Genomic DNA, 11,775 nt, shown 5'->3' with positions numbered 1-11,775 from the left:
AGACAATGGTTTGAACGAAAAAGACTTATTTTTACAGGTTCTTACAATGGATTTTCTCCCAAACCGTTGTCTTATATTTTGTCGAAAAGGTTGATGTTATGACACAATGGTTTCCTAAAAAAGGCTTGTTTGTACACTTTCGTACAATGGTTTAATTTGAAAACTATTGTCTTATATTTTAGAAAATCATACTTCCAAATTTTAAACCCCTATATCGAATTAAATAAAGAAAAAAATGAAATATTCAACTGGATCGACATTAAATGGCTCGTTTCACTTTTCTTTACTCATATGGTGTCTTTATGTAATATTGTAAACTTAACAATTCCCGAATATTTCATATGTATAGTTATCGACTATATTTCGAAAGTAATGACGGGATCTACGTACGTATATGATTACAATACAACATATTATAACGAAAAAATATAAGTTATTTATTTCATATAACCTTAGTGATATTTAAACATGTGTTTGATAATGTGAGTTTTTACATGCCAATCACTTCTCTTGTAGCACATTTTGAAAGCATACGGTATCGATTCAAGTCCCATTCAAGTCTTTGGGAGTGTCAAGAAATTTGATGTCAATAGACAATGGTTTGAACGAAAAAGACTTGTTTTTACAGGTTCTTACAATGGATTTTCTCCCAAACCGTTGTCTTATATTTTGTCGAAAAGGTTGATATTATGACACAATGGTTTCCTAAAAAAGGCTTGTTTGTACACTTTCGTACAATGGTTTAATTTGAAAACTATTGTCTTATATTTTAGAAAATCATTCTTCCAAATTTTAAACCCCTATATCGAATTAAATTAAGAAAAAATGAAATATTCAACTGGATCGACATTAAATGGCTCGTTTCACTTTTCTTTACTCATATGGTGTCTTTATGTAATATTGTAAACTTAACAAGTCCCGAATATTTTATATGTATAGTTATTGACTATATTTTGAAAGTAATGACGGGATCTACGTACGTATATGATTACAATACAACATATTATAACAAAAAAATATAAGTTATTTATTTCGTATAATCTTAGTGATATTTAAACATGTGTTTGATAATATGAGTTTTTACATGCCAATCACTTCTCTTGTAGCACATTTTGAAAGCGTACGGTAACGATTCAAGTCTCATTCAAGTCTTTGGGATTGTCAAGAAATTTGATGTCAATAGACAATGGCTTTAACGAAAAAGACTTGTTTGTATAGGTTCTTATAATGGATGTTCGCCCAACCCGTTGTCTTATATTTTGTCAAAAAGCTTGGTGTCATGACACAATGGTTTCCTAAAAAAAGGCTTGTTTGTACACTTTCGTACAATGGTTTAATTTTAAAACTATTGTCTTATATTTTAGAAAATCATTCTTCCAAACCAAATTCGCCTTCAAAAAAATTTGAATTTTTTTTAAAATTCAGGCGGGAATCTAAATAAAATAGAGGGGGAAACGAAAATTTTAATTTTTTTTAAATCAACGGCTCAAAATAGTCTATTCATAATCCACCGATAAAGAAAATGTGACTTTTTTTAATTTTATATAAATAAAATTTACAGTAAAAATAATTCAAACCCTCTGAAAATCAGACAACCGTTTTTCATGAAAGTTGTTGTAACATATTTTCTAATGCAGGTGATTCAGACAACGAGTAAGACACCATTGTCTGAAACTCTTTTACTCAACAGAGGTAATAAACTTTTGTATGTTATGCTTTGTTTCTAATATTGGTTTTTCTGCACCATTGTCTCAAATAAATAACACATTGGTATCGGAAAACCGTTGTCTAAGTTGCACAACAGTCCTTAAAACCCATTGTGTAAAACAATAGAAAGCACACCGGTTTATTGTGACCTAAACAACACTTGTACCAATAGAAGTCACACAATGAGGATGAATACAACCATTGTCTCAATGGAGCACAGAGGCACTATTTAGACAACATTTTCGAATAAGTTGAATCACCATTGTATGAAATAGAATGATACAAGGCTTTTTGGTCAACTACCAATTAACTGTTGTCTAATTTTTTGGGACAACAGTTTTTTTGGCCACCATTGTGTAACAGGTGTTGTCTGATTCAGTTTCTGGTGTAGTGGTTAAGATATATCAATTTTTGTCATATGAAAAAATTATTGAGATATTTTCCTATCAACATAGTAATTTTTTAAAATGATATTTTCGAAGATCCAATTGTATTGTGATATATCGATTGTAATCATATAAAAAATTATTCAAAAAATTTTAAATTTATCTTGTATGATTTTATAATGAAAATCAAATAGAAGTGCAATTCCAAAAATTAAGCCTCTTTCTTGATTAAATAATTAATTTCTTAAAAAATATTTTTAGGATCATCTTGCACAATGTTAATATATATTAACTTTAGTTATGTAGAAAAATAATTTAAAATTTTCAAATTTGTTTCAAATGATTTTATATAAAAAATTATGTGAAATTATTTAAAATAAAAATTATTCTGTTAATATAGAGTAAAAAAATAGGTATTTAATTATAATATATAATTAAGAAAAATAATTTATGATTTTTTCATTTTTCACAAAATTTTTTATTTCCCCCCTTTAATTTTCATTTCCCTCTCCCTTCTAATTTTCATTTCCCCCCTTACCTCTCCCCTTCCCCTTTGTTAGATCTGATCGGTTCTCTCTCTCCCTACTCTTCCATCTCTCTCCCACGACTCTTCTCTCTTCTCTCTCCTCTCTCCACCTTCTACCTGGTTTTGCTTAAAATCACATGAATTAAGTGTGTATTATGATGGGTTTAGGTTTTTGAGTTTTCAAACCCTAACCATCTCACTCACCCAATCTTGTTTCTCTTTTACAAAATTGCCTATGAATTCAGCTCAACTATTATGATTCAGTTCAAGGTTAGGTTCTATATTTGTTGTGCTTAATTTACTCCATGGGTTTCGTCTTTTGAGGCCTTGGAGAAGAAAGAGACTGAGATTTTCCCTGTCCGAGATGGTACAAGTAATATTCTCAAGCACAATGAGATTCTGGTTCCAATTAGAGGATCCCAACAACTAGATGAAATTCTAAATGAGTTGAAACAAAAAATCGGCAAATTAAAGTAAGCTAGATGTTGATTAAGCTCAATTTCTTTTGATATATGGTTACATTTTCTTTTCATCTACTGCTGTATGTTTTTGCTTTTGAAATGCTAGTGTTTTATGCTAGTGCCTTTATCCCCAAGCCCTTAATGCTGCTCTTAATCCCCAAGCCATGGCTTCTCTCCAACAAGCACAGGTCCTCTTTCCATCTCTCTCACTCTCACTCTCTCCCTCTCCACCCTCTCTACTCTCTCCCTACCCCTCTCCACCCCTCACGTATGTTGTGACTGTAGCTGTTTACACGCCCCCTGTTTACACGCCCCCTGATTGACTGTGGAACTGATACAACGATTAATGGACTTTTGTTGTTTGAGGGTATTGAAGGCATGTTATGATGCTTGTCATTCAACTTCAACAGCTAAACTTCTGATACCACAAGGAGAGTGGCTGACTGCTGAGCTTGATTCCTGCTCTTTCCGCTGCAATAGTTTTAATTAGAGTTTGAAGGAATACAATTAAATCAGTAGATTGTTCTTGATAATATTGGGGGAATGTTGTTGTTGTTTATCAGGTAGTAATATGTACTATTAAGATTATGTTTACTAGTGTATATCATGATATTTTTAGACATTCTTTTATTCATTTTAAGTATATTTTAGTTTGAAAATATATTTGAAGAAATTTATGATTAAGTAGTAATTGTTTAATTACTATATTTAATTTGATTACTATAATTTAATTTTAAGTAGCATATGAAGTAATATGAAGTATGACTAGTTTTTTTTCTTTTATTAAAAAGTATGTGATTGTGGGTTTTTTAATTATATGTAGATTTACCGAGTGTCAAAAATTAAGTTCACGTGTCATTCTTGTCATTAGCACTGCTTATGTCTTGTACAGGGCATCTTTATTCCACTCAAGAATGAAAGATGTGAACATTAGTATTCTACCTCATGGCTGCTCTTGTTGTTGTACATTGTTGCTGTAAGTTTTCGTGGACTTAAAGGACCTGAAATTCCAGGGGCACGGCGTGAAGGTTTGGCTGCAAACCACCCTGTTGTTTTGGTACCTGGCCTGAGTAATGTGTATCATGTTCAAATATAACCTAACAGGCTAACAAACTAAGGACCCAAACATAATAAATCAAACTATCAAAGCCCGAAATAGCCATGCTAAGATAAAATCCAGTTTATAGCCAAACCAATCTAATATATGTCAATATATATAACAAAATAATAGGGATGATCCCCTTAAATTCTTATGTGATGTTTTTTTTAGTTCACGGTTTCTGTTCCTCATGCATGTATATATTTACTCTCTCGTCAATTGCTTTGAAAGAATAGAATTAAAAGTTTGATTGTTTAAATTAGTCATTGTTCATGTAAGGTGAATATAAGCTTTATATTTTGTATAGCCCATACATAAACTGTTGGAAAATATGGGTATAAGTCCCATATTGGTAAGTCATATTTTTGAGCATTATGACTAAAAGATGTGTGAGATATGATGATATTCTCTTAATAATGGAAATTATTATTTTCCATTAGAATTTGGCTCAAATATTATGGCATAAATTAATTTGATTTTGTTTCAGATTAATTGATATGGTGTATGTCTTGATATATTTAATCTGATTCTGTTTCAGATTATTTATGGAATAGAGTAGCTTGCAAGTATTACACCGATTCCATAATTAATGATATTTAATTATGGAAAAGAGTAGCGCACAAGTCTATCTACACCTATATAAACACCTCTAAGGAGTTAGAGTTAGGGTTAGACACACCAAAAACATATTCGCCTCTAAACACAAATCTCTCTCTCTCGGTGATAGTTTCGTGCCCGTTCAAGCTCGCTGAAGGTGCTTGTTATCCGTAACGCCGCCGCTACCTCGTTTTATCCTGGGAGGCTATCGACTCGCACATACGGTGAGAGGCGAAATAGCTTTAAGGAGACAGTTTCAACTGGACTCGAGGATCTCTCTTCTGTTTATATCTTTTCTTCCTCCGTTTGATTTCGTTTATTCACGCACACACTTGTTTGATTATTTGTATTAATCGCAGATTGTTTTCACAATCTTAAAGCTACTTATTTTATATACATCTGTGACTGATACATCTGTATCTGCTTGTTTTGTTGAGTAACAGATCGATGGAGAACCAAACTGTGAACGATTCGATGAACATGACGGCTGATCCCAACGCACAGATCACTGGATCTGATGGGGTTCACCAGCAGCCGATTAACCCTAACGTACGGATCGTACGATCTGATGGGGGTCAAACGCCTGTTGGACATGTGCCTTCGGGACATGTGCCTGTAGGACACACTGTCATTGGACAGTTTAGTGTTCCTTTTGGACAGATATCGGCAGGATTCACTCCTCCGATCATACCTGCGGTGCCTAATGGTGTGCATACACCTGTAGTACAGACGCACGTACCATCTGTTCCACCCGTGGTGCCTGCTGCACCTGTTATGCCAACTGTGCCTGCTGCACATGCTGAAAAACCTGAGAAGTTCAACGGAACGAACTTCAAACGTTGGCAACAAAAGATGCACTTTTATCCGACCACGTTGCATATGGATCGCTTCCTTAAGGAAGAACCACCGTTGCTCACTGCTGAGAGTAACATGCAGACTGTGTATGCTGCTGATGCTTGGAAGCACTCTGACTACATCTGTCGGAACTATGTGTTAAATTGTTTGTCTGACTCGTTGTATAACGTATATAGCGCGAAGCCAACAGCTAAGGTCTTATGGGAGTCACTTGACCATAAGTATAAAACCGAGGACGCTGGGGCAAATAAGTGGATTGTTGGCCGTTTTCTTGATTATAAGATGGCAGACTCTAAGACTGTGATCAGTCAGGTGCAGGAACTGCAGGTGATCATTCATGACATTCATGCTGAGGGAATGGTCATAAGTGAGTCTTTCCAAGTTGCTGCTGTTATTGAAAAGCTTCCACCTTGATGGAAAGATTTCAAGAACTACCTTAAGCACAAGCGAAAGGAGATGTCTATGGAGGATCTTATTGTTAGACTTCGTATTGAAAAAGACAACAGAGGGTCCGAGAAGAAAGTTAACGTTGCCACTGAGAAGGCAAACATGGTGGAGCATGCTCAAAGCTCCAAGCCCAAGAAGGCTAATTCTGGTAAAGGGGCAAAGCTGGCACCCAAGGGAGGGATTTCGAAGTCGAAATTTCAAGGGAAGTGCTATAACTGTGATAAAGTTGGTCATAGGTCTTCTGACTGCAAGAAGCCCAAGAAGCCCAACAAGAAGAAAGAAGCAAACATGGTAGAGAATATCTCCAAGGAGATGGGTGACATAGACCTCTGTGCTACGGTCTCTGAAGTGAACCTGGTCGGTTCTAATCCACGTGAATGGTGGATTGATACTGGTGCTACTAGGAATGTTTGCTCAGACAAGGCGGTTTTCTCTAGCCTCAAAGCTTCCGATGCTGGTGAGAAGCTCTACATGGGGAATTCAGCAACTTCTACCATTGAGGGTGAAGGCACGGTGATCCTGAAGATGACCTCTGGGAAGAATCTGACTTTGAAGAATGTACTTTATGTGCCTGATATTCGCAAGAACCTTGTGTCTGGTTCTCTGTTGAATAAGCATGGCTTTCGCATTGTAATAGAGTCAGATAAAGTTATTTTGTCTAAGAGTGGTATATTTGTAGGCAAGGGTTATTTAACTGATGGGCTTTTAAGCTCAATGTAATGTCCGTTAAGGACGATAATGAAATGAAGAATTCTCCTGCTTACTTGCTTGAGTCTCCTAATTTATAGCATGCTAGATTAGGACATGTAAATTATGACACTTTACGACGTTTAAGTGCAAAAGAATACATACCTAAACTTACTATCGATCCAAAACATAAGTGTGAGACTTGTGTTGAGGCAAAATTAACGAGATCATCATTTAAACGTGTGGAAAGGAACACCAAAGTGCTAGACCTAATACATAGCGACATATGTGATTTAAAATTCGCTCCAACAAGAGGAGAAAACAAGTATTTTATTACATTCATTGATGATTGTACAAAATACTGCTATGTATATTTGTTGAAAAGCAAAGACGAAGCTATAGATAAATTTAAAATCTATAAGGAAGAAGTTGAGACACAACAAACTGAGAAAATCAAAACGATACGAAGTGATCGTGGAGGTGAATATGTTGAACCGTTTGGGGAATTCTGTTCACAACATGGTATAATCCATGAGGTCACTGTACCATACTCCCCTCAGTCAAATGGTGTGGCTGAAAGGAAGAATCGCACTCTGAAAGAGATGATGAATGCGATGTTGTTAAGCTCTGGGCTCCCACAATCGATGTGGGGAGAAGCCATCTTAAGCGCAAATAATATTTTAAATATTACGATGCGCAAGAATAAGGATGTAAGTCCTTATGAAATGTGGAAGAAAAAGAAACCAAGTTACCAACACCTGAAAGTGTGGGGGTGCCTTGCAAAGGTACTGATCCCTACACCGAAGAAGGTGAAGATAGGTCCTAAGACTGTGGATTGTGTCGTCATCGGATATCCTCCACACAGCACTGCATATCGGTTTCTTGTTCATGAATCCAAGATTCCTGATATTCAAAAGAATACCATTATGGAATCAAGGAATGCCTCATTTTTTGAGACGATGTTTCCCTATAATCCAGGAAACCAACAACCTACGACGTCTAGACGATCTCATGAGTCTGTAGATGACGATAATGAGAGTGACGAAAGTGAAGACGAAAATGTGGGGGTAATGAGAAGGAGCAAAAGACAACGAACGGAGAAATCCTATGGGTCTGATTTTATGACCTATTTGCTCGAAGAAGGTGACCCAAAAACTTATAAGGAGGCAGTTACCTCACCTGATGGGCCTATGTGGAAAGAGGCCATCAAGAATGAAGTTGATTCAATTATGCAAAATCATACTTGGGAATTAGTGGACTTGCCAACTGGTTGCAAACCATTAGGTAGCAAGTGGGTTTTCAAGAAGAAGTTGAAAACTGATGGCACTATTGATAAGTATAAGGCCAGACTTGTAATTAAAGGATACAAGCAACAAAAGGCCTTGATTACTTTGATACATATTCTCCTGTAACGAGAATAACGTCCATAAGGATGATGTTTGCTATTGCTGCAATGCGTAATCTAACTGTACATCAAATGGATGTGAAAACAGCTTTCCTAAATGGAGACATAGATGAAGAAATCTATATGGAACAACCTGAAGGGTTTGTTGTCCCAGGACAAGAAAGGAAAGTGTGTAGATTGGTGAAATTATTGTATGGTTTGAAACAAGCGCCTATGAAATGGCATGAAAAATTTGATGAGGTCGTGCTGGCCAATGGTTTCAAAATCAATGAATGTGATAGCTGTGCCTATTACAAGGATAATGAGAACAGCTATGTCAAGGAGAATGACAATGGTTATGTCATGATGACACTATATGTAGATGATCTACTTATTGCTGGAAGCAATGATAAAGTTATCAAATCTACAAAGGACATGTTGAAATCAAGGTTCGACATGAAAGATATGGGACTAGCAAATGTAATTCTGGGAATTCAAATTTCTAGAACATCAGAGGGTCTCGCATTAAGTCAACCACATTATGTTGACAAGATCCTTGAGAAGTTTCTTAAGGATGACTTTGAGAAAGCTAGGACACCTGTGGATATGACTTTGCACCTATCCAAGAACAAAGGTGTAGCTGTTTCCCAATTAGAATACTCGAGGATAATTGGTAGTCTGATGTACCTCATGAGTTGTACAAGACCAGACATTGCATACTCAATTAGCAAGTTGAGTAGGTTTACGAGTAATCCGGGAGCTGATCACTGGAAAGCGATTATAAGGGTACTAAGGTACTTGAGGGGAACTCGAGACTATGGACTGCACTATGGCAGATACCCAGCAGTATTAGAAGGATATACTGACGCAAATTGGATATCTAGCAAGAAAGCACTTAAGTCTACGAGTGGCTATGTGTTTACATTAGCTGGAGCGGCAATATCATGGAAATCCTCAAAACAAACGGTGATAACTCATTCCACGATGGAAGCTGAGTTTGTGGCACTAGATAAATACGCCGAAGAGGCTGAATATCTACGTCAGTTTCTGGAGGATATTCCAAGATGGCCAAAGCCTGTAACTGCAATAGGGATTCACTGTGATAGTCAATCCGCTATTGGCAGAGCACAGAGCACGATGTATAATGGAAAGTCTCGTCATATACGACGACGACACAGTTCCATTAGACAATTGATCTCAACCGGAATTATCACTATTGACTATATACCGTCAAAGGATAATATCGCGGATCCACTAACCAAAGGGTTATCAAGAGAAGTGGTTGAGAAATCATCGAGAGGGATGGGCCTTAAGCCTATTGCTTAACGGCATCATGGTGGACACCCAACCATTGCTGACTGGAGATCCCAAGAACTTGGTTCAATGGGACAACTAAATCATGATGACCAAATCACTGTGGGGGTAACCCCTGGCCTGTTCCTATGATGAGGAAACAGTGAGACCCGTAAGGTACGAGGTTAAGCTTTGAGCCTTTAATGATCTTTGATGAATACATGGAGCTCAGGAGTGAACGCATGGAATTCAGTTGAGTAAACGCGGGTTACTCTATAAGATAAAGATCACCTATGTGGGAGAGAAGTGGGGCCGCTTCAAAGGAGAATTGCGAGGCACAATTCTTTAGAAACTTCTGCAGAACCAGGACGATGTTCTATGGCCAAAATGGACATACTCATGAGAGCTGAACGAGTCAGAAACGATATAGTGATAAGTATATCATCGTTTACATAAACGGTCGAACAGTTCAAGGACAAGCACGTCTACTGTCTACCAGTAAAGTCGGTATGCTTACTCGAGCGAAGGTTCAAGGAGCATTCTCTACCTATCGTATGCTATATCTGATCGAAGAAACTATCACCAAGTCAAACTCCGTGTCTGTCTGTCTGTCTGGTGTGTGCTACTAAGATCACCAATCTCACCCATGTGGGGGATTGTTGGAAAATATGGGTATAAGTCCCATATTGGTAAGTCATATTTTTGAGCATTATGACTAAAAGATGTGTGAGATATGATGATATTCTCTTAATAATGGAAATTATTATTTTCCATTAGAATTTGGCTCAAATATTATGGCATAAATTAATTTGATTTTGTTTCAGATTAATTGATATGGTGTATGTCTTGATATATTTAATCTGATTCTGTTTCAGATTATTTATGGAATAGAGTAGCTTGCAAGTATTACACCGATTCCATAATTAATGATATTTAATTATGGAAAAGAGTAGCGCACAAGTCTATCTACACCTATATAAACACCTCTAAGGAGTTAGAGTTAGGGTTAGACACACCAAAAACATATTCGCCTCTAAACACAAATCTCTCTCTCTCGGTGATAGTTTCGTGCCCGTTCAAGCTCGCTGAAGGTGCTTGTTATCCGTAACGCCGCCGCTACCTCGTTTTATCCTGGGAGGCTATCGACTCGCACATACGGTGAGAGGCGAAATAGCTTTAAGGAGACAGTTTCAACTGGACTCGAGGATCTCTCTTCTGTTTATATCTTTTCTTCCTCCGTTTGATTTCGTTTACTCACGCACACACTTGTTTGATTATTTGTATTAATCGCAGATTGTTTTCACATAAACTAACACAAATGTTTTTTTTCTGATGAATGTTTAGGCAAGGCAATCACTTATCATCAGAGTACTTTTTCCTATGCTTGCTCATCCCCGTCATCCTGTAAGTTCTTATTCTCTACTTTATCTTCATGTATAGACATATACAGATTAATGTTTGAATCATTTCTTGAAGAAACTAATATTTTAACTTCTACTAAAATCTAGCCAATATTGGAGAAACTAATTAAGGTCAGAAATAACTTGTAAGATATCGTCAAAACAGAAAAACAATCGCTAATAAATTAATAATGGTGATTTAAGATGTTAGGCTGCTTATTAATGGCTGTAATTTCCGCCAGAACCTTAAGATTAATTTAAAAATGTGATTTTGTTAATGTCATATATGTATCAGCTCTGGAGAAGAGACATCGAGTCCCCTCTGCCTAGAATCGGTTTAATAAGTGAGTATCGATCAGACCAACATTGTCAGTATAAATGCATACATAAATATATATCTGTGATGATATATGTGGGTGTGAATATGCAGGGATGAAATTCAACGAATCAAAGCAGCAAATCCAGATATCAGCCACAGAGAAGCATTTAGTGCTGCGGCTAAATGTAAGTATCCCCTTGTTATAAATGAACATCAGGGTTCGGACTTCTTGATACAATGATTAGGCTAATATGAAAAAAGAAATCTCTCTTTTTTACCAATTTCACTTCATCAGTGGGCACATTTTCCACCCATCCATTTTGGTCTCATGACTGCTGATCAAACTACTGCCAATAAGATCTTGAGTTTTAGGTTGTGTTGAACATTGCAACCTTTATATTATTATTTTTAGCTTGGAGAGCAATGTCGGTTTAGAATAGTGATAATATTTACTGTTTGCCCAATACTGCAACTTTCTGATGATGGTTGATTGAAATTTAAGTTTAAGAACAGTCTTAATTCTTCATGATTGAGATTCTGTTTCAGGAATTTGAGCCACTTGTACCTGTTCATCCTGAGGTAGACCCAAAAACAGTAGCTTAAGTTATTCTGGG

General features: G+C 36.4%; 1 long non-coding RNA gene across 1 annotated transcript; it reads left to right on the top strand.

Moving 5' to 3' along the window:
- The first annotated feature begins 10,751 nt into the window (after window positions 1–10,751).
- LOC141723354 (uncharacterized) lies at window positions 10,752–11,507 on the top strand. The gene is made up of 3 exons (XR_012576250.1): window positions 10,752–10,846; window positions 11,138–11,186; window positions 11,273–11,507. It is a non-coding gene; the product is annotated as an uncharacterized LOC141723354 (long non-coding RNA).
- The last annotated feature ends 268 nt before the right edge of the window (window positions 11,508–11,775 follow it).

Source organism: Apium graveolens, chromosome 5 (assembly GCF_009905375.1).
Source record: "Apium graveolens cultivar Ventura chromosome 5, ASM990537v1, whole genome shotgun sequence".
Classification (NCBI taxonomy): domain Eukaryota; kingdom Viridiplantae; phylum Streptophyta; class Magnoliopsida; order Apiales; family Apiaceae; genus Apium; species Apium graveolens.
This window is presented reverse-complemented; position numbering and strand designations above follow the sequence as displayed.